At 44.4% G+C, this 23,131-nt stretch overlaps 1 protein-coding gene across 2 annotated transcripts in view; it reads right to left on the reverse strand.

The window, feature by feature from the left end:
- BPTF (bromodomain PHD finger transcription factor) overlaps window positions 1-23,131 on the reverse strand; it is a 3,500,764-nt gene that overhangs the window by 454,108 nt on the left and 3,023,525 nt on the right. The gene's annotated exons all lie outside the window — the stretch shown is intronic.

Here is a 23,131-nt window from a genome sequence, read left to right on the forward strand (position 1 = left end):
ACGACCAACAGACTTGACTGAGTTGAATGAGGTATGTCAATGGCAGTTCCAACAGGGACCATTGTACAGCTAGAGTCCACTGCAGAATTCTCATGTGTAACAGAGCACACGGGAGAAGTGTTATGGTTGCCGCCATCGTGCCTAAAGCCCTCAACACCGATTCCGACGATGAGAGTGGTAGATCAGGGAGACATGCATCCTCAGGTTTTGTACTCTCTCCAAGGTCAGGAAGATTTTGCACTGTAAAGTATCTATCCTGGCGTAGATGTAGTCTATCACCTGTACAGGATCTACAAGATTTGGAGTGATGTGGTGATAGTGATCCCCAAATGCAAGGCAACGATCAGGAAATAATCCCTGGTTTAGGAGAGTAGACGCCTGGTGGGAGCAGTGAGGAGCCAAACGTCCAGGTACGGATAGACCTGAATCCCCTGAAGCCACAGGTGAGCCGCTACCACCACCATCACTTTGGTGAACACCCTGGGGGCTGTGGTGAGACCAAAGGGTTTGGCTCAAAATTGGTAATGACAGACTCCTAGCCGGAAGTGGAGGAACCTCCTGGAGCTTCTGTGCATCTTTATGTGATAGTAAGCATCCTGGAGGTCTAATGAGCACATCCAGTCGCTCTCTTGCAGGTACGGCAGGATGGACTGTAGTGTGACCATCCAGAAACTTCTCTTTGTCAACAGACAGGTTCAGGGTAAAAAGGTCAAGAATAGGCCTTAAGTCCCCTGTTTTCTTTGGCACCAAAAAGAACCTGGAGTAGAAGTCCGATCCAGACTGATCTGGGGGACGGTTTCGATGGCTCGTTTTTCTAGCAGCTTGTAAATTTCCTGTGTTGCTGCCTCCCTTTGAGTGGGTGGTACATCCGGGAGGTGTTTGGGTGAGTTGGGGGACCCACAAAAGGGATAGAGTATCCTCTGCATATGATCTGAAGCACCCAATGGTCTGATGTTATGGACTACCACACCGCTAGGTGTGAGGACAATCTTCCCCCGACTGCCTACAGAGTAGAGCAATCGGGCCACCCCTCAGGGTTGCTGCCCAGGTCTGTCCAAGAAAGGTTCTTGAGACCCAAAATTCCTTGGACCCCCCTCTGCCTCTGGGCCGGCGTCCATTCTGTCCCCCTCTGCCTCTGGGGGAAGAAGAGCCCTGAGTGTCCCGGGAATACTGTGACTTCCAGAACCACATCTTCTTTTGCACTCTCTGGTTCCAGGAAAAGGACCTTTGAGGGTTCGAGAAGTGGATCCTGACAGCAGATAGTGCCTTCTCGTCCTTCTCACTCTGGACTAATATCTTTTTGACGGTCTTGCCAAAGAGAGTAGAGCCATCATAAGGAGCACTGGCAAAGGATGACTTGAAAGGTTCCGAAAACTGACAATCTGAGCCAGGCGCTTCATGGACACGCTGGACCCAGCCGCCCTAGCTACTCCTTCTGTAGCATGTGAAAGGAGTTGCATGGACGTGATGGAGACTGCTTTCAAACTGGCCATCCTTGTGGAGAACAAGACCCTGTCCTTCTGTGACATGGACTTAGGGGGGAAGACTCCTCCAGCTCCTTTACCAGGTCGCGTTGGAGTCTGGTGACATGCGCCAGGTAGTTCAGGGCCCTAAAAGCAAAGGTAGCGGAAGCGTAAACCCACTTCCCTAGGTGGCCCATCATCCGTGACTCTCGGTCAGTAGGATGAACCGAGGAACTCTCCTGTGCAAGTTCCTTCTTCGTGGCTGCTGCTACCACCATAACGTCTATGGGGGAGCCCTTGTTCCATGCTGGCCTATCTGTGGGAGGAGTCAAAATTTTGTCAGGCCTTTTTGGAATTGGTGTTATGGTGTCTGGCTCCTTCCATACCCGCAAGGTGACCAGATCCACCAAAGGATCTGCAGGAAGGGACACCGAGGAATTAGATGGGCCCATGCCGAAAGCCTCCAGGAACATGGACTCGTCAGAAGAAGGTTTGGGGGCAGACCAACCTCCCCGTTGGTGCAGGATTTCCATGATGTCTCCAAAGGAGACATCCTCTGGAGGTGACCTAGGGGAACCTTCTCCATCATCCAAGTCCGTATCCATGGTGAGGGACTCGAGGGAGTCCAAGTGCCTCCTCTTGCACGTATGCTTGTGAGGCACCTTCCCGAGGGGGGGGACTCGCAAGTCACTTGTTCCTCAAGGGGAACCGTCTGGGACTCCTCGAGCATGGGCTGTCCCTCCGGTAAAATGATGGGGATCGTAGAAAGAGCCGAGGAGGTCTGGGTGGAGTCCGAGGGAACAGTCAGGGATCTCAATCCAGCGGAGAGAAAGTACAGTTGTGTACACTTACCATAAATGTAGATGTTCGAGTGTATTCACTGTTGCAGTCATTACATTTGGGTAATCTGCTGGCAGGTTGCCCTCAGTGGGCCTGAATTCCAAAGTCTTGGGTCCTGCATCGGTTGCTGTCTTCTATTCCATGACATCAGGTCTTCAGGGGTATAAATCATGCAGCCAACACCATTTTCTTTAGTTTTTCTTGCCGTCGATGTCAGGTGACCCCAAAAAGGTAGCAAAATTATATATATATATATATATATATATATATATATATATATATACACACATACACACACACACATGCATCAATATAAACTTTACCTTCATCTACAAGCAAATACACCACATAGGTTGTAGAAGATAGAGAAGGAAAAATAAACTTCAGAATGACAGGGGGATGGCGGGAGGGTGACCTGGACTGCAACAATGAATACACTCTAACATCTACATTTATGGTAAGTGTACACAACTGTATATGTTCTTCGTGTTTCACTGTTGCAGTCATTACATTTGGGTAGAATCCCAAAGCTATGGTTGGGAGGCTGGAGCTAAACAGCATTTGGTGCGGCTATAAGGCCCTGCAGCACTGCAGTGGCAAAGCCTGTCCTGGACTTAGAGTAGAGAGGCAAATGGTAATGCTTTGTAAAGGTGTGAACAGAACTCCAAGTAACAGCCTCTAGAATGTCTTTGGTTGGTACTCCTCTGAGAAAGGCTGCTGAAGTAGCTGCAGCTCTGGTGGAATGAGACCTAATGCCCTTGGGCAGAGGTTTACCATGGTGTAAGTAGCAGAAACGGATGCAGAGGCTTATCCACTTTGAAATTGTCTGCTTTGAAATAGGCTTTCCTTCTGATCCTGCAGCATATGACAGTAGTAATTGCTCAGTTTTTCTTAGAGCTTTAGTCCTGCTCAAGTAGAATCTTAGCTGTCTGTGTACGTCCAAGGAATGCAGAATTCTCTCCCCCTTGTTCTGCGGATTTGGATAAAAAGTTGGCAGATGAATTGTTTGGTTAAGAGCCACAATGGAAACCACCTTAGGCATAAAAGTAGGATTTGTGCTCAGACACCCCCTGTCTGGGTAAAATATGATAAAAGGGTCTACAGCCATGAGGGCCTGTAGCTCTGAAACTCTTCTTGCTGAAGTAATTGCTAGTAGCAGAGCTGTTTTTCATGATAAGAACTTTATATCAGCGGTAGCAGCTGGTTCAAATGGAGGCAGGGTGAGCTTTTCCAACACATAATTGAGGTCCCATTGCAGGTAATGGTGATCTTCTAGGAGGCCTTACATTTTTGGCTCCTCTAAGATACAGCTTTAGTAAAGGATGAGAAAAGATTGGTGGCTCTGTATTGTAATGGGCCGAAATGGCCGAGGCATGGATTTTGATTGATGAGAAAGATAGGCCTTTGTCAAGCATCTCAGTTAAGTACTATAATATCTGAGGAATATTTGGTTCTGCTGTATCAGTTCCTTGTGCTTGATTCCAAGCACAGAATCTCTTCCATTTTTCAGCATAAGATTTTCTAGTACTAGGCCTTCTGGCTTCCAAAATTACATCCATCACAGCTGTACTGAGAGGTGTCGTTTGTATGACTACATGATTAGCCACGCTGCCAGGTTCAGAGTCTTTAGTTGATTGTGCAGGATCTGATTGTTTTGCTGGGACAGTAGTTGTGGTCTTTGAGGCAAGGTCCAAGCTGGGTATTGAGACAAGTTCCTTAGGATTGTGTACCAGTATTGGCGGGGCCAGTCTGGGGCAATTAATATCATCTTTGGCTTCTCTTGTCTGACTTTTAGGAGGACCTTGGGTAGAAGAGGCAGAGGAGGAAAGGCGTAAACTGATAGGTTTTTCCAACTGAAGGATAGGGCATCCACTTCCCATGCTTGTCTGTGATAAGTCCTTGTGCAGAATCTTTTCAATTGACAATTTTGAGGAGAGGCAAATAGATCTATGTCTGGGCTCCCCCATTTCTCTGTTATCATGCTGAAGAGTTGTGGATTTAGTTTCCACTCGTGAGGATCGATAAGGTTTCTGCTTAAATCGTCTGCCAGAGTGTTTTGTTTTCCTGGCAGGAATTGAGCTTGAAGATGTATCTGGTAGGTCAAAGCTGTGTCCCACAGTGTCATGGCTAATCTGCAAAGGGGGTATGAGTGTGTGCCCCCTTGCTTGTTTATATACCACATGACTGTGGTGTTGTCCGTCTTTATCAGTAGTTGTCCTGGAAGAAGTAAGTCCTTGAAGGCTGTTAGGGCAATTTGAACAGCTAGCATCTCTTTCTGGTTGATCTGTAGATGCATTTGTTTTGGTGTCCATATGCCCTGAATGCATCTTCCTGCCATGTGGGCCCCGCAGGCATAATATGATGCGTCTGTTGTTAAGGTTTGGCTGGCAGGGGGTAGAGTGAAGGACCATCCCATTTTTTGGTGACATGCCTTTGCCCACCATAGAAACTTCTGTTGCAGGCAGGAAATGAGAGGAATCATTGTTGACTGTGTGAATGTTGACGCCATAAACTTTTTAGGTACCATTGAAGTTTCCTCATATGCAGTCTTGCATATGGAATCAGTAGGATGCAGGATGCCATGAAGCCCACAGCCTGCAGAATTTGTCTTGCAGAAGATTGGGTTTTTGTTGCCATCAGTTTGAAGTAAGTAGTCAGTTGCCTTTGCTTGTCTGGCATGAGGTAAGCCATCTAGGCAGTTGTATTCAAGCTTGCACCCAGGAATGTTATCTTTTAAGAGGGTACCAGTTGTGATTTCTTTTCGTTTATTGTGTACCCCAGGCATGTTTGAAGCCTTTTCACAAAAGCCAGGTGTCGAAGAAGAGTGTCCTTGTTCTCTGCTTGATTGAGACAGTCGTCCAAGCAAGGATATATCTGTATACTTCTTTGTCTGCAAAATGCAATTACTGGCGCCAGGCACTTTGTAAAGACCCTGGGCGCAATAGAGAAGCCAAAGGGCAGTGCAGAAAATTGGTAATGCATTAAGCCAACCTTGAATCTGAGGTATCTTCTGCACAACTGTCTTATTGGGAGATGCAGGTATGCCTCTTTTAGGTCTAAAGTCACCAGCCAAGCATTCTTGCTCAGCATGGGCAGAAGCTGCTGCAAAGTCAGCATTTTGAATTTTGGAATGTCCAGGTATGTGTTCAAAATTGATAAATCCAGTATTGGCTGCCAGGTCTTGTCCTTTCTGGGTACCAAGAACAGTCTTGAGTAAAAACCCTGTCCTTTTTCCTGTTCTGGTACTGTCTGAATGGCCCCCATATCCATGAGGGACGTAACCTGTTTCTGTGCCTCTGCCCATTGATTTTTTGGCAGATCTGGCCAACCATTTGCCATTGGCAGAGTGTGGAAATGGAATCTGTATCCATGTGATACGATGTTTAGTACCCACTTGTCCTGGGTTATTAACTGCCAATTTTGGGCAAAAAGTGCTAATTTCCCCCTATGGGTGCTGCCAAAAGATAAGTGCTTGGTGTAGGCAGAAAGAAGTCATTGGGATTGCTTTCTGTAGGTTTGCGCTTTATCTCCTCCAGATTTAGAGGTGGAAGCTCCCCATTGCTTTGACCTGTATGAATCTTGCGCCTGGTATCTGGAACCCTTAGGGCATCTGGATTTGCCCCTTTGAGCTCTGTCTGACACAGGAAAGGACCAATTTTTTGTAGGCCAGTGTCTACTGAATCTTGATGGCTGCACTTTTAAGAAGTCTTTAACAGTTTGCATAGACTTAGCTTTGTCTTCCATTTTCTTTTAAAACCTCTTCTGCCTTAATACCAAACAGAGAATCATGCTGTAAAGGTACATCTAGCAATTTAGCTTTAACATGATCAGGCAAATTTTGTTCCTTTAACCAGGCATGCCTCCTAATCACAGATTCAGTAAGTGTGGCCCTGCAGGAGGCCTCTAAGGAATCAAAACCACATTGCAAAGTATGCTTTCCAACTTGTTCAGCTGCATGCAATAATTCCTGCAATTCTTTATTTTCTGCACATTCTGAAATCAACATCATTTTCTGTTTCAGCAATCCCATAACATGTTGTTGGTACTTAAGCATATGAAATTGACAGTTTAAGGCCCTGATTGCCAAGGTTACAGATGTATAAATCTTTTTTCCCCATCTGTCCAGTGCCCTTGAATCCCTGTCAGAGGGGGTTGGATTTCTTGCTGTTGAGGCCTTAACTCCCTTTGTACCCTGTGAAATAGTTTCAGGATCAGCAGCAGGGTTTCTAAGTAAAAATTTATGAGAGTCAGGGACCCTGTAATATCTCTATCAGGCTTACTGGGAGCCAGAGGTAAGGAGTCAGGGGTCAAGCTCGACTCCGAAAACACATCATTCACAATGTCTAAAACAGGGGGAATGGCTAAAGGCTTGTGCTGAGGGAGAAGGAGGAAATCCCTGAGCCTCTTTTTTGATTCTGAGAAGTCTTAACTCTCCCAGTGAAAATGCTCCCTCAAAGTATGCAAGGTTTCTCCAAATTAATAATCCTCAGGAGGAGATGCAGATGGAATAGACTCCTCAGCATCAGAATCCTCATAGGGAGGTATAGATAATTCCTGATCAGAACAGGAATCAGAAGAAATAGAAACCTGATCTGAAGATTCATAATCAGTGTCTTGCCTAGGCCTCTTATCTGCAGGGGGGTGGGTACCCCTGATCAAGGTAATAAGGTCTTCAGCCATTTTAATCATCTGTTTTTTAGGCATAGAGGCCTGTGCATGTGGCTTATGCGTCGGTTTTTTAGTTTTAGAAGATGCTTTTGTCTTTGGTTTTGCAGCTGTCGTCGGTTTGATATACAAATGTTGAGGTCTGAATACACCCTCAGAAGCCGGTGCCTGCTCAGCGGCTCCGGACCCATCCGAGGGAGATACATCCGTTGGTCCAATATCTTGAGTATCTTGCGGCATGCCGGACTCCACATGGGTGTCTCTAGAGGCCTGCGACTCAAAGGTAGAGGGGATCAGGGGCTGCGAAAGCGCCTCACTGAGTACCAGCGAACTGGCGAATGGCTTAGGAGAAGCTTCGTCAGTTTTGGATCTCGACTGCCTTTCTCTGTCCTTTTCTTTGCGTTTTTTATGTATTCCGGTAGTTGGATTACTATCCGACAACATTTCTGGGTAGTTAAATCTGTTTCCAAAATACTTTGATGCAACACTATACTGACGCTTAGTAGTGCGTTGGTTAAATCTAGCACAAAACCGACAGCCAGGCACGTTGTGATCAGGGCCTAGGCAAGGAATACAGTATAAATGGAAATCCTTATGAGGTTTTTGCTTCTCACAAGTAATACAAGTAATACAATTATTAACTTTTTCTGACATCTGTACGAACGGGGTACTTAGCTTTAGTGAAGACTTCTGAAACTCAAACTCGAATATTTCAGTAGTTGGCCGACCGGCACTTGAGAAATGCTTCTGTTTCGGGCACCGTGCGGCAAGAAAGACTAAAGAAAATGGCGTTGGCTGCATGTTTTATACCCCTGACGACCTGACGTCATGGAAGAGAAGACAGCAACTGACGCAGGACCCAAGACTTTGGAATTCAGGCCGACTGAGGGCAACCTGCCAGCAGATTACCCAAATGTAATGACTGCAACAGTGAAACACAAAGAACATCCCTTTCTACCATGTCAAATGCCGAAGGAGAGTGAACCTCCTGCAGAGCCAATAAGGAGGCCGGTCTCCCTGGGTCCGACAAGAGAATCGGAGCCAGGCCCAAAGTAGTCAAAGCTACGAGAGAGGGAACTTGGCCTGACAAAGGCAGAGCCAATGAAAAAAGTTCCACTCACCCGGATCCAATACCCAATCTCCGGTTCTAAGAGTGGCTCGGATCTGACATGCTCCAGGCAGCTGTCGGCGTCAAGGAAGCAGGTACCGTCAGCGCAGACCCCCTGACTAAAGCCATCCTCGGATCCGAATACTCCGAACCCGATGGAAGGATTGGAGAAGGAGATATTGAGTGGAAAAAAGGAAGCGAGCTCCCCCCTACTGAGGGAGAAAGGGCTGGCAAGACCTCCATCTGGATCGCAGTACGAACGAACCTCCTCATTTTATCCATATCGACCGGGTGGACCTCGACGAGGCCATGGACTCCGACCTTGTGGGTTGGGGCACCAAGACCCTAGAAGCTAGGCATGTCTCCTCTGGCTCTGGGTAAAACCTCGGAGATCGGAGCCGAGGGTAGTCAAGGATCTGTAAAGTCTTAACTGGTGAAGGGAGGTCCGGAGACCTCTTACATTTTTCCCTCGACTTCGACTCTCTCTCCTTCTCTCTGCCCCTTTTCCACTCTGCTTCCACAGGCTTTTGCACAGAAAACTGAGTCCCAGCCTGGGAGGGAGAGAGAAGCCAAGGGAAGAGAAGGAAAGGTGGCTACAGCAGCCGCTGTGACCAAAGCCGAAGACGAGACAACAGTCTCAGAAGGGGGAAGAAGGCCCTTCAGGGCCAACTTGGCCTTCCTGTCTTTAATGGCACAATGGTTAAACCCCGCGCATATAGTGCAGTTTGTGCTCAGATGAGCCACGCCCAAGCACATAATACACAGAGTGTGGCCATCCGCAGGGTATAACTTATGGCCACACTCAGTGCATCTTTTGAATATAGGCTTATCAGCCATGGTATCCGAAGAAAGAATAACTGAAAAAAGAAAAGTTATTTCTTTCTTACTGAAAGACACCCACTCACCACACACACACAAAACACACACACACAAAACACACTGAGGGGGGAGGGGAAGCAAAAACACACAAAACTACTCTAACTACACTAACAACTCTAAAAAACTAGAAACTCGACACACCAAGCGAGGGGAGGAGAAAGGGGAACCTACACTATCACTAACTAAAAATTTAGAAAGAAAAAATATATTTTAAAGTTTTTACCCACTGAAAACATGGAGCTCTAGAGATCACAATGCTTTAGCTATTCGCGGCAAACGAGATCTGGGGGTTGGAAGGTAGTGGAGGTGTATTAGGGGTAAGGGGAGGAGCTCGGAGCAGATGCGAGTAATGTTGCCGGCTCGGATCCGATAAGGATCCGGTATTGCACAGGCTGAAGACCAAATGAAGTAAACTACTTCAGATCTGTCCCTATTTCTGGGCCTTTGACACACGTTATTTATGGCTTTGTCTAGACTTCTCGTGCTAAGAGTTTGAGAGGTATGCCTAGAGATGGTCTCAGTGATGGAAAAAAGCCTCTATTTGTATATTTTCAAGCTCACCTGTCCAGTCTGATTCCTGGACTACATCAGAATAAAATCTGATACAGCATCATTGTGGAGGAATAAGGTGGAGAAGAAGGCACTGGAGACCCAGTATTGACTCCTAGCAAAGGTAAGAACATCATTTTTACGATTTCTCAGTTATCACAATGATTATTTTTTTTCTTCTATGACAATCCTTGGAGGAAGGCTATCTAGGGAAAGAGATATGACCCAATCAAGAGGTCTCTTTCCAGCCACAACAAAAAGACCATCCCAGTGCGTCTCCAGTATCTAAAATGGATGGATCCCCTACGCCTGCATCAGACAATGGATCAGCCAAAGAGGATGTGTCTGACCCCTGGTCCATAGTGGCTGCAAAGCTACACCAGCGAGAGTCAAGGAAACCAGTAAGTAGTCTGAGGAACCAGTAATGCTCACTGCAATGTCACATACTATTGCCTGAGGCATTGAATGAATCCACTCTGAAAACAAAGGCTCATGCTTTAGTTGTCTCTTCTTTTTAGGAATGATGAGAGAAGGAAGAGTAGGACCAGAGAAAGTATCCAAGCTGGAGCCAAGGAAAAAGCCTGACTGCTAGTAAACTCAACTGAAGAACGTTGGTTGGAAGCTAAGTTGTCAGTTAGCGTACACAAGCAGCATAGAAACACTCAAAATCTCCAAATTTCTAAAAATAATAAAGTACAAGAGCAGCACACAAAACATCCCATTAGAAACAGATACCTTACAAGAAGTGCATTGCTAAATAAAAAGTCTGTTAGGTAAGTTGATACAAAGTATACACAACACAAAGTTTCTGCCCCTAAAATACACTTTCTGACTCCCTAAAATATAATTAAGAGTAAAATATAACTAATAAGAGAAATAAAATTTAAAAAAATCTAACACCTAAAAAAAAAAAGCAAAAACTTAAAAGCTATGCGAAGAACAGAAATAACAGTCTTTCATAAAAAGCAGTCATTCTTAAGAAGACATACCACAGTCCAGTCAAAAAACAGATAAAAAATATAAAATAATCAATAAAAACTGTAGGTGTAGATAGGTTCTCCAAATGGGACTTATTTGTTAAAAAGGAAGCCTTAGGCTGACTGCTGTTCCTAAGAGGCCACAGAGCTGCAACTGCATGAGGCGGCAAGATAGTTCTGGAGATTTATTTTCACTCTGCTTATACAGTTCCCTCCAAAAGGTATTAGCCTACAGGCAAGCTGGGGTGAAAGTGGGGAAGGGCATGAAAGCTTCTGAAAGCTAACCAGTTGCTGTATCCTTGGTAGAATATACCCATAGGCTACTGCAGCAGTGAGAATGATTAACATCTGATGATGACTTGCTCCTACCTGGAAGTGTAAAGTTGCCTGGACTTTTTTGACAATGTTCTTCTTTCGGCTTTTCTCGGTTAGGGGTCGCCACAGCAGAACTCCGGTCCGGTAATGACTGGCAGTAGAGGTTTACGGTGCCGAGGTGCCAGCTCGATGCCCAACCTTCAACAAAGGCACGCCCATTCACACACATCTTTCGAATGCCACTTGACCACAGGGAGGACATGCAGACTCCACAGAGAAGGCGCTCCAGCCGAGAATCGAACAGGAGAACCTCTTGCTGTGAGGCGAGAATGCTACCGCTGCACCACTGTGGCATATTCCAATCACCACATCCATTCTCTGTCTGACAAATGTGACCATTCAGAAGGGGTCTTCTGAAATAAAATCATTTAAGCTGTTCATATCTAGTACCAGCCTGAGGTCCTTTGTATTTAACTAAAATCAATATATCAATCCTAAACAAGAAAAAACTCCAAAAGTTGTAAAAAATGAACCATAATTTAAAAACATCCACAGGAAGGCAGCAGGCAACAAGATGAGTATGTTCACCAACATAAAAGTTAAACCTTTACATTGGTGAACATACTTTTCTTGTTGCTTGCTGCTTCCTGTGGATGTTTTTAGTATATAATGCATCAATCCTGTCTTTTTAGGTATGACAGGCTCTCTTTGGTTGTCCCTTTTTATATGATGTTCAAAGTACATTAATGACAAAGTAGATATTAGGCAGTGGGAGAAAGTGGGTTTGGAGATGGCAGAGAACAGGAATCATAAATTCTGAATATTACTACCATCATCCACTTGTCCTGCATGATAACCATCTACAAAGTCAAAGGGAAAGATAGAGGGATAAATGACATTCTGCTTCCTACACAAAGGGACAGCTGGGTAAAGTCTCAAGGATTACGCTGCTGTCCTTCCAAAAGAGGACACTGATATCCTTATGGCTGCTTCCAACTGTTACCACTTCTTGAATGGAGACCATTCTGGAAACTGCTATGTCCACATTAGCCCTTCTCAGATATTGCACCTCTCTACTCTTGTTGGCTATTTCAAAACCAAAGATGATGTGGGTTCCATTATGCTGAAGGACACTAGGAAGTTAAACCTTCCAACAGCTGGCTCATCTCATCAGTCAGCCCTCAGTGGAAAAGCAACATGTGAAACAGGTAGTTACCACCCACTCAGTGTTTAGGAAGGATGTCTAGACCCATTTCCCAAACCTGCCAATGGCCCTACATTCTTTATCTGGGGGATGGAGAGCAGGGCTCCATGGAATGGAAACCTTTTTAAGGCCTGCTACAGCAACAATGAAATCCAGCATGGGAATCTTCCTCTAGCAGGTCCAAGTCTTTGAGAAGCTGATACACCTTGTCAGGCCATCTCAGGACAACTGCCACATCCACTGGGGGTTTCCCTAGCAATACAAATAAAATACACCATCTTGTCTACAGAGTAGGGTCAACTCAGTTAAAAGACTGTAGGGATCAGAAGGCTTCTTGCAGGGTATGCTGAGAAGAGGTCATGTAGTCTGCAGTCCATACCCTTCTTTGCCTCATTTCCAGGACTTCTCCAAACTTTAGGTAATGTAGGAGGATGGTGAAGAATTAATATCCTTCTCTTCATCAATGTTTTGGGTGGGGGAACTCAAGAAGAGAGTCCATATACTTCCTTTTGCAGCTTCGCTTCTTGCCAGACCTCAGAGGTAATGGGTCAAGTGATATTGGAGAACACTACAATAAATTCTCTAGACTTATCCTGCAAAGCTCCTTTGACACGGTGCAGAAGACAGGGAATGGCCAACAGACTAGACATTGGTATGCCTCTTGACTGATATTGAAATAGCCGTTGGTACAGGTGCAAGGGTAGCAAACAGAAAATAGTCTGTATTGTTGGTACTGATATAGATGCCCATTGTCAAGCTCTAGATCGAATGCTCTGACCCCAAGCTGACATAAAACTTAGTAGTTTTAGCCTCAGACTAAATCCCAATGGAGCAAATAATGACAGTGGGTCAAACATACTCACCAACCCTGAGCCACACATTGGGAGTGTTGATCTTGAAGGCTAGAAAGGCTCATCTTGCAAATGTCAACACAAATGTCCCACTAAACTCAGTGCTGAAGCCAACACACTAGCCCACAGAACTAAGGTTAATAAACCTCCAGACAACAGCATCCGTGTTGAATTAAGTGACACCAGTAGCATGGCTGATGATGATGGTGCAGATTCTGATGGCTACAGCTCTCCATCAAAGACCACAGTTGACGTCAGCCATTCTGTCAGTGTTGACACTGATACATGACAGGTGTGTAATTCTGGTCTTAATGGGACCACTACCTGAAAGAATGCTACTAAGGAGCTAAGATAAGGCCACACGTAAAACCTTAGTAATGAAGTCTTGAAGGAGATGAAGCAGGACAAAATTTTTGCTGTAATTTGAGGAAAACTTTCATTATCTTCTCAAAGTCCAAATGACTACCTTACACAGAGTGGCTTCAGAATAATCTGCATGATTTTGCATTTAAAGGCCTAAAAGGAAATTTCCACATCAAAAATCAAAGGCACACAATCTGTCCTAATTTAACAAACAACAGATGCCAGACAGGGAAAGAAGAGCAGAATAATCTAAAGATCTACTTTTTAAGGATCTGGAGGGGAATCTTGAGCTTTGCCCTAATCAGATTTATTCCACTTGCATTTTTTCTATTTCTGTACCTCGCTAGCTTCACCTCTGTTACTATATTTTATTATTTTTAGGTATGTTAACATGGGTTTAACCCTTGAGCTTGAAGGGGGTCAACATCAGGACTGAGGTGACCAACAGTTTGGATGAAAGGAAGGTGTCCTGAAAAAGTACAGTTGTGTACACTTACCATAAATGTAGATGATCGAGTGTATTCACTGTTGCAGTCATTACATTTGGGTGATCTGCTGGCAGGTTGCCCTTAGTCAACCTGATTAACAAAGTCTTGGGGCCTGCATCGGTTGCTGTCTCTTCTTCCATGACGTCAGGTTGTTAGGGGTATAAAACATGCAGCCAACGCCATTACATCAGTTTTTCTTGCCCCAGATGTCAGGTGCCCCCCAAATGGGGAGCAAAATCTATAAATAAATAAATATATATATATATATATATATATATATATATATATATATATATATGTAAATAAAAAACACAAAACATATACCTCCAAGCAAAAGCAAATACACCAAAAAGGCTTTTAAAGATAGTAATAGAAATGAGAGGCATAGTTAGAGAAAAACAGGGGGCTGGAAGGAGGGTAACCAGGACTGCAACAGTGAATACACTCAAACATCCACATTTATGGTAAGTGTACACAACTGTACATGTTCTTCGTGTTTCACTGTTGCAGTCATTACATTTGGGTAGAATCCCAAAGCTATGGTTGGGAGGATGGATTTATACAGCATTAGGAGCAGCTATAAGGCCCTGCAGGACAGCAGTGGCAAAGCCTGCTCTGGATTTAGAGAAGAGAGGTAAATGGTAATGTTTGGTGAATGTATGAACTGAGCTCCAGGTAGCAACTTCTAGAATGTCTCTGGTAGGAAGCCCATTGAGAAAGACTGCAGAAGTAGATGCAGCCCTGGTGGAATGAGGTCTGATCCCCTTAGGGACAGGTTTACCATGGTGCATATAGCAGAAACAAATACAATGGCTTATCCATTTGGAAAAAGTCTGCTTTGAAATAGCCTTTCCCTCTGCCCCTGCAGCAAATGCCACCAGTAATTGTTCAGATTTTTCTTAGAGATTTAGTCCTGTTTAAGTAGAATCTTAGTTGTCTGTGTACATCCAATGAATGCAGAATCTGCTTACCCTTGTTCTGTGGATTTGGGAAGAAAGTTGGCAGATGAATGGTCTGATTAAGGGCCACACTTAATATCACTTTAGGCATAAAGGATGGATTTGTCCTGAGAGCCACTCTGTCCGGGTAGAAAATAATGAAACGCTCCACTGCCATAAGAGTCTGTAGTTCTGAAATCCTTCTAGCTGAAGTGACTGCTAAAAGAAAAGCTGTTTTCCAAGAGAAATTTTAGGTCTGCAGTAGCCGCTGACTCAAAAGGAGGTAGAGTGAGTTCTTCCAACACAAAATTGAGGTCCCATGCAGGAGTTGGTGCTCTCCTGGGAGGTCTTAAATTTTTGGCCCCTCTGAGGTACTCTTTAGCAGAGGATGAGAAAAGAGGGGAGGCTCTGTTTTGTAATGAGCTGAAATGGCAGAGGCATGGATTTTTATGGAGGAAAAAGATAGGCCCTTGTAAGGCATCTCAGTTAAGTATTTCAGAATCTGAGGATCTTTTGGAAAGTTCCTGTGTTTCACATTTCCTTTCTTGGATAAAAGGAGGCTTCTTTGTTCACCAGTGGGAGTGGGGAGCTTAGAGCAGCCTATCTATCCCTGGAGGAGTGTTCCCAGCACAAGAATCTGGTAGTCTATTGGCCGTTTTGGGCCAATTTTCTAGCTCTTTCAAGTCCCCCTGTATAAAACCCGCCTTGGTGCGTTTTTTGAGCTTGTTACTACTCAGCCAAGCTCCTCGTGGTCCTGCAGAGTGGTGCTAGCAGCAGAGAGGCTAAAAGAGCGACTGCTAACCTGATAAAAGTGTTTTATTCCTGCTACTACCTGGGCGACTGTCCGATCTAGCTAAATAGTAAGTATTTCTGCTTCTTTAACTGTTTTAAACTGTTTAAAGTTGTTTTTGCACCTGCACTTTTAAAGTCTGTCCTGTTTGTTGCATTTACCTGTTGAGGCTACACACTCAAGTGCGCTAGCCTGTGTTACATATTTATTGCATTTTCCTGCTGTTTATTTGCAAAAAAAGAAAAAACAAAAAAAATTATCCTTGTTTCCTGTCTTTCCTGACCTAGAGTAGTCCAAATACAGGCTTTGCTGTATTCTGGACTTTTGGAAAGTTCCTGTGTTGCCCATTTCCTTTCTTGGATAAAAGGAGGCTTCTTTGTTCACCAGTGGGAGTGGGGAGCTTAGAGCAGCCTATCTACCCCTGGAGGAGTGTTCCCAGCACAAGAATCTAGTAGTCTATTGGCCGTTTTGGGCCAATTTCTAGCTCTTTCAAGTCCCCCTGTATAAAACCTGCTTTGGCGCGGTTTTTGCGCTTGTTACTACTCAGCCAAGCTCCTTGTGGTCCTGCAGAGTGGTGCTAGCAGCAGAGAAGCTAAAAGAGCGACTGCTTACCTGATAAAAGTGTTTTTTTCCTGCTATTACCTGGGCGACTGTCCGATCTAGCTAAATAGCAAGCATCTCTGCTTCTTTAACTGTTTTAAACTGTTTAAAGTTGTTTTTGCACCTGCACTTTTAAAGTTTGTCCTGCTTGTTGCATTTACCTGTTGAGGCTACACACTCAAGTGCGCTAGCCTGTGTTACATATTTATTGTATTTTCCTGCTGTTTACTTGCAAAAAAAGAAAGAAACAAAAAAAAAACTATCCTTGTTTCCCGCCTTTCCTGACCTAGAGTAGTCCAAATACAGGCTTTGCTGTATTCTGGACTTTTGGAAAGTTCCTGTGTTGCCCATTTCCTTTCTTGGATAAAAGGAGGCTTCTTTGTTCACCAGTGGGAGTGGGGAGCTTAGAGCAGCCTATCTATCCCTGGAGGAGTGTTCCCAGCACAAGAATCTGGTAGTCTATTGGCCGTTTTGAGCCAATTTCTAGCTCTTTCAAGTCCCCCTGTATAAAACCCGCTTTAGCGCGACTTTGCGTGATTTTGCGCATAGCGCAGCATCGGGCAGCGCCGCTTAATTGGGTTTAAACCATTCTTGGCTCCACAAAGTCTGCTCTTCATTTTTTCCCTTAGAACTGCTCTAGTTCTCATAATAAACACCCTATTCCTACTCTAAAGCCTAGCACTTGCTCACTAAATCAATTATATAAGTCAACACTAAAAAATTAAAAGCACTACACCCTTACAAACTCCCCTTGAGTACCTTACTCCCCATTGGCCCTTTTTTCAATTTTAAAGGAGTTCCCTGTACTATTCTAGCATGTCCAAAGGTCAGTTGGCAGTCTCCTCTCCGGTCCAGCTGGTGAATCTGGGAATCTTGAGGCAATGTTACAACTGCCTCATGTACACAGACAACCCTCTCCTCCTCCCAACAAGTTCCAACACATGTGAGAAATGCAACCATATAGCCAAACTGGAGGCTAAGCTCTCTCAACTCACTATTGGCGTAACCAGTCAGGAGGAGAAGGTATCCACACTCACTACAATTCCAGTCTCACATAGACCTACCACGACAGCAAACCAAACACATAAACACACAAAAACATACTCGGAGGCTCTAAATAAAAATCTGCCTAAGCAGCAGAGACCTCCAAAGCAGACACCCAAGCAACCGCTACCCCAAAACAAAACACGTGCAACACACAGTTCACAAAGCCAGTGTGCCGAACAGTCACAGCCCTTAAGGCTAAACAACACACCTGATACACTTGTAATATGTGATTCTATCATCAGGCACACTGACGTCCCGCTCACCAGGCTGAACAAGGAGAAGATCACGGTGAGCTGCCTGTCGGGCGCTAGGATCCGCCACATAACACAAGCACTCAGGTCACTCCAAGGCAAGTACAAATATGACTCAGTCATTGTCCATGCTGGTGTGAATGACCTGAGACGTGCCTCCCTGGACTACATGAAAAGAGACATAGAGGAGCTCTCTGAGCATGTAGCCCAAGCCGGTATGACCCTGACCTTGAGTAGCATCTTACCCTCACCAAGAATGATGCCACAATATGAAGACAAGATGATCAATTTCAACAATTGGCTTAAGTATTGGTGTCATTCAAAGGGGATCCAATGCCTGTCAGCCTGGGATGACATGCTCGACAAGCCACGCTGCTTCACTAGGGATGGCTTGCACCTGTCACCCCTGGGCTTTCGGATATTGGCAAAGGCTCTTGCCACCCCCATAGTGCCTTTTTTAGGCAAGGCTCAAAAGACAAACCCACCTCCATAGGTATCACAAGGGATAAGAAACTAAGAGTAATGCTACTCAACGCCAGAATTCTAAACCTCAAGATGCACGCACTCGAAACTCTCCTTAGCATGGAGAACATCGATATCTGTGCAGTAACAGAAACCTGGTTCAAGGCTCCCGAGAGCACCCCAGCTCTACCCGGTTATACCTCATACCATGCTTTTCGGCCTCAAAACTCAGACCGAACCACAAAAGGAGGGGGAGTATCAATATTCATCAGATACCCACACCTCCAGGTTGGTGGCACAGCATGAAGCATCGGAGACTATCCATGTGCAACTAACAGTGGGTAAAACTGCCTTCCAGTTTATAGCCTGCTACAGACCACCCTCCCAAACCCAGGAACCTCACTCGGCCTTCCTGAGAACACTGGAAAATATGAAGGTCTCTCCAAACATCATTATATTGGGCGACTTCAACTACCCAAACATAGACTGGGAGTATTACTCTAGCTCCAACACCATAGCCCAAAGGTTCCTAGAATTTATAAACTCAAATGCTATGGAACAACTTGTGACCACTCCCACAAGAGGGGAAAACATACTGGATCTGATCATCACCAACATGGGGACTCTATGCTCCAGACCAGAAGTGTATCCCTCACTGGTAAGATCAGACCATAAATTAATCTCACTGGATATCCACATCCTGACCCCACCCCCTGCCCAGAAAACCAGAGTGAAAAACTTCTTTAAAGCAAACTTCACACTACTCAAAACCGAGGTGGAATCCTTCAAAGCCCCCAGGCCTGTGGAAAATACGGCCCAGACCGCAGAATCCTTTATAAATGCATTCTATGAACACCTTCAGGAATGGATGGATCATGCAATCCCAAATAAAACTAAGACCCAATCCCCCAAAGGCAGGCGTCCTGTCTGGTGGACCCCAGCCATAAACAAACTATACAGTAGAAGAAGGAAGTTACTACATGATAGAGCAAAATCCCAAAATGGGAAGGCATCTCTGATCAGTATTAGCAAAAAACTACGGGCACTCATAAAATCATCTAAGGCCATCTTCGAGAGAAAAATTGCACAGGACACTAAAGATAATCACAAAGCTTTCTTTAGTTATGTTAGGAACCTGGGTGGGAATTCCCAGATATGCTCAGAATTAGTCCAAAATGACTTTAAATACACTGAACCCACAGACATTGCCAACATCCTGGCCGACAGGTTCAGTGCAAACTCCCCCCCCCCCCCACCACCACCAAAAGAGCAAATATCTATTCCAGCAGAGTGCTGCCCCCCTGACATTTCAGATGCTCAGGTAAGAATCTCTATCAGAAGGGGTAGGATTTTTAGCAGTAGAAGCCTTAACACCCTTGGGACCCCGAGAAATGGTTTCAAGGTCAGCAGTAGGGTTTTTAAAAAGGAATTTGTGGGAATCAGGAACCCTGTAGTATCTGTCTGGCTTACAAGGAGCCAAAGGCAGGGAACCAGGAGTCATACTGGATTCTGAGAAAACATCATCAACAATGTCTAGAGCAGGAGGTATAGCCAAAGGCCTATGCTGAGGAAGAAGAAGAAAATCCCTAAGTCTCTTTTTAGATGCTGAGAAATCCTGACTCTCCCAGTGAAAGTGTTCCCTTAAGGTATGCAAGGTTTCACCAAAAGAAAAATCCTCAGGAGGAGAAGCAGAAGGGATGGAGTCTTCTGCATCAGAGTCCTCATAAGTGGGAATGGATAATTCCTGATCAGAAGGGGAATCAGAAGAAATAGAAACCTGATCTGAAGATTCATAGTCAGTGCCTTGCCTAAGCCTCTTAGCAGGAGGGGGATGGGTACCCCTGATCAAGGTAATTAAATCCTCAGCCATTCTGATCGTTTGATTTTAGGCATTGGGGCCTGAACACGTGGGCCAAGTGTCTTTTTTTAGACACAGAAGTAGTTTTTGGCCTTAGTTCTGAAGATGGTGTCGGTTTAATATACAAATCTTTAGGCTTGAATACACCCTCAGAAGCCGGTGCCTGCTCAGCGGCTCCGGACCTATCTAAGGTAGAGACATCCGCGGGTTCAATACTTAAGGTATCTTGCGGCATAATGGACTCCGAATGGGTCTCAGTAAGGCCTGCGAATCAAAAGTAGCGGGTATCAGGGGCTGCGAAAGCGCCTCACTGAGTACCGGCGACTGGCTTATAAGAAGCTTCGTCGTCGGTTTTGGACCACGACGGTCTGTCTCTGTCTTTTTCTTTGCATTTTTTAGGTATTCCGGTAGTCGGATTGCTAACCGACGACATTTCTGGATAGTTAAATCTTGAACCAAAATATTTAGAAGCAAAGATATACCAACGTTTAATAGTGCGTTGATTAAATTTAGCACAAAACCGACAGCAACGCACGTTGTGTTCAGGGCCTAGGCAAGGAATACAGTACAAATGAAAATCCTTATGAGGTATTTGCTTCCCACAAGTAATACAATTATTAACTTTTACTGACATCAGTAAGGAGCAAGAAAAAGTTTCCCCAATGGGGTACTTAGCTTTTAGTTGAAGACTTCGGTTCTGAAACTCGAAAACGAAAATTTCAGGAGTCGGCCGACCGGCACTTGTGAACTGCTTCTGCTTTGGGCACCGCGCGGCAAGAAAGACTGATGTAATGGCGTCGGCTGCATGTTTTATACCCCTGACGACCTGACATCATGGAAGAAGAGACAGCAAACGATGCAGGGCCAAGACTTTGTTAATCAGGCCGAGTGCAACCTGCCAGCAGATTACCCAAATGTAATGACTGTAACAGTGAAACACGAAGAACATCTTTGGAAGCAAGCTGGCTGTTGTACCCTTACCAGGATATAACCCATATAGCTTAGTTTACTGCAGCAGTAACTCATATGAAGAAAATCACTAGAGCTACGAAGAAAAAGGGCGAGGCAATACAAACACCAAGGTTTAAAGAAAGTCAAGAATTTCAGCGCAGAAAGTAATTAAGTAAAAAATTAGTTTTATCTGTCCTGGATTTTAATCATTCAGTAGTACTATTAGAGAGAAGCATTATGAGAAATAAACGGCGTCAACATCTGAAAAAAAAAAATTCCTCCAAATAAGCAAGCTTCAGCAACAACATAGCTTTGGGCTGTACATGCAGTCAGACAGATTCTAAAAGGAACCTTTATGGAATAGCATTACAGGTGAAAGAGGAGGAGCTTGCAAGCCTGAGAACATATCACAGGTAGAGGTAAATATTTTTTGGCTTTAGTCCAGCAATCTGACAAGGATGGCCCTTTTTTTCTCAGACATGCCTACCATAATACAAGCTCCACAACATATTAATGTGAAAAACATTTTTTACAACAAGGGTGACAAATGTGCACAAATATTTTACAGAATCTGCTAAATAGGTAAGATGAGTGAATGATTCAAGGATAAGTAGGACATGTACATAGCATCTAACAATAGTGTTCCGCAGTTATTTCAAAATATGGGCAAAATAGAAGGCAGCATTTACAGTTTTCCATGTTCTGAAAATCTGCTCCTAATTCAGTGACAGCAAAAGAGGCTGTTGCACATGATTATAACATCACCATCTGCAAAAACGATCAGGACAGTAACAAGCATGATGTTAAATGAAAAAGGAAACATCTGTTAGTCACTGGGACAATCTGCTTTACAGAAAGTTGTAAAAGTAACTCCAAATCAAACTACTAATGAAAGTTTCGGAATGGAGACTGGTTTGTTACTAAAATAGTAAATGCTGCCAGTGACTACACTGAATAATGCCAATCATGTCCACACAATAAAATGATATGCTTGAGACAAAAACTTGCTTTTAAAGACTGGCATAAAAAAGACTAAGTAAGCAGAGACTGACATATTTCTGGGAAAAGGGGGACACAACACACTCACTAATCCTGCAGTGCTCTTTCAGGAACAGAAGGTAAAAACAGTAATGAAACAGATCCATTTCCAATCACTTGCATAATGGCTTTTTGCATTTAGTACAACTGGTGATGAATGGGTGAAAACTAAATAGTCTGCCACTGCTGGCACCTTGTCTGAGAAGTACTCCCTTCTGGAGACAAAGACAAAATCAGCCAAGCAACACGTTGCTCAAAAATCTGGTAGTGGTGAGTTCTCAAAAAGGGCAAATGCAAAACACTACTGAGCAGAACCCAGTGGGAACTAAGTAGCAGGTATTCCTAGTTGTGACAAAGCAACATCAGTAAGAAAGTCTGATTCACTTACATGCCAAGGAGTGTAAAACAGAAAATATAAAACAAAGCAATCCATAAATGAAATAAATGTGTGGGATGTTTGCTCTGTGTTGTAGAGGAATGAAGCCTCGACTATGACTAGGAAGCCCAAGTTTGACCAACAGCTAGGGTGCTCAGATGCTGGGAGACAAACGAGACTGGGGGTAGCAGAAAGTGGGAGTGTATTAGCCCATGCTTGCTCATCCATTTTGGAGGAAGAAGGTGGGTAGCCTGTCAAGGAAAATTAGGATAGACTGGCTAACACAGGAACCAAGGACATGGTTTGCAAGTCCTTACCAAGCACATTGAAGGCTTTCTAGTCAAAGCTGGCACATGTATAAAAACATACACACCAATGAGCCAGCACTGCGAGAATGTTTGGCACTAAAAAGTAAGATGAATGTGGCACACTAAGAAAATCTTTGATAGCAGCCAGTGCTGGAAGCACAGCAGGATAAAGCCCTGACTACAGTCCAGATGACCTGAGATTGAGTAGTGCAATGGGTATCTGATGGTGCAAGCTGGGAGGGCAGCTATGCAAAACCTAGTACGGAAGGACATCAGTTCCCAGACTTACACCACTGCTCTAATAATAGGGACTCTACTGGAGAGAAGAGGCCTCCCAATATACAGGGAGACAGTTCCAGGAAGATGCGAGAATGTATGCCAAAGCTGGTGATCATAACTGTTGTCAGTATATGTGGGGGAGCAAAAATGCATGGACATAGGGACAAAGACAGCCCTTACAATGATGTAAGCAGTTGCATCACTTTGAGAGGCAGGATCAGTTAGACCATAAAATAAAAAAGTGTTGTCATTGCCAGGATACTGGCAAGAGCACAAATCATACTCATGAATGCCTGCATGATGGTCTTTCATAGACAGTACATTGTCTGATCGACAGGAGAGCTGATGGTCATCAGGCATGGGAACAAAATCATACAAAACCTGTGATGGCTACTTGGCTGACAGTCTCTCCTAATCAACTCTTGCCCATAGGAAATGATACAGCCAGTCAAGTTATATAAGGAATAATGGTTGACAGCAAGTGGGAGAAAAGCAAAAACAAAAAAAAAACCTCCATAATGCATTAATGGA

This window comes from Protopterus annectens, chromosome 10.part0 (assembly GCF_019279795.1).
Source record: "Protopterus annectens isolate FY-2018-M chromosome 10.part0, PAN1.0, whole genome shotgun sequence".
Classification (NCBI taxonomy): domain Eukaryota; kingdom Metazoa; phylum Chordata; order Ceratodontiformes; family Protopteridae; genus Protopterus; species Protopterus annectens.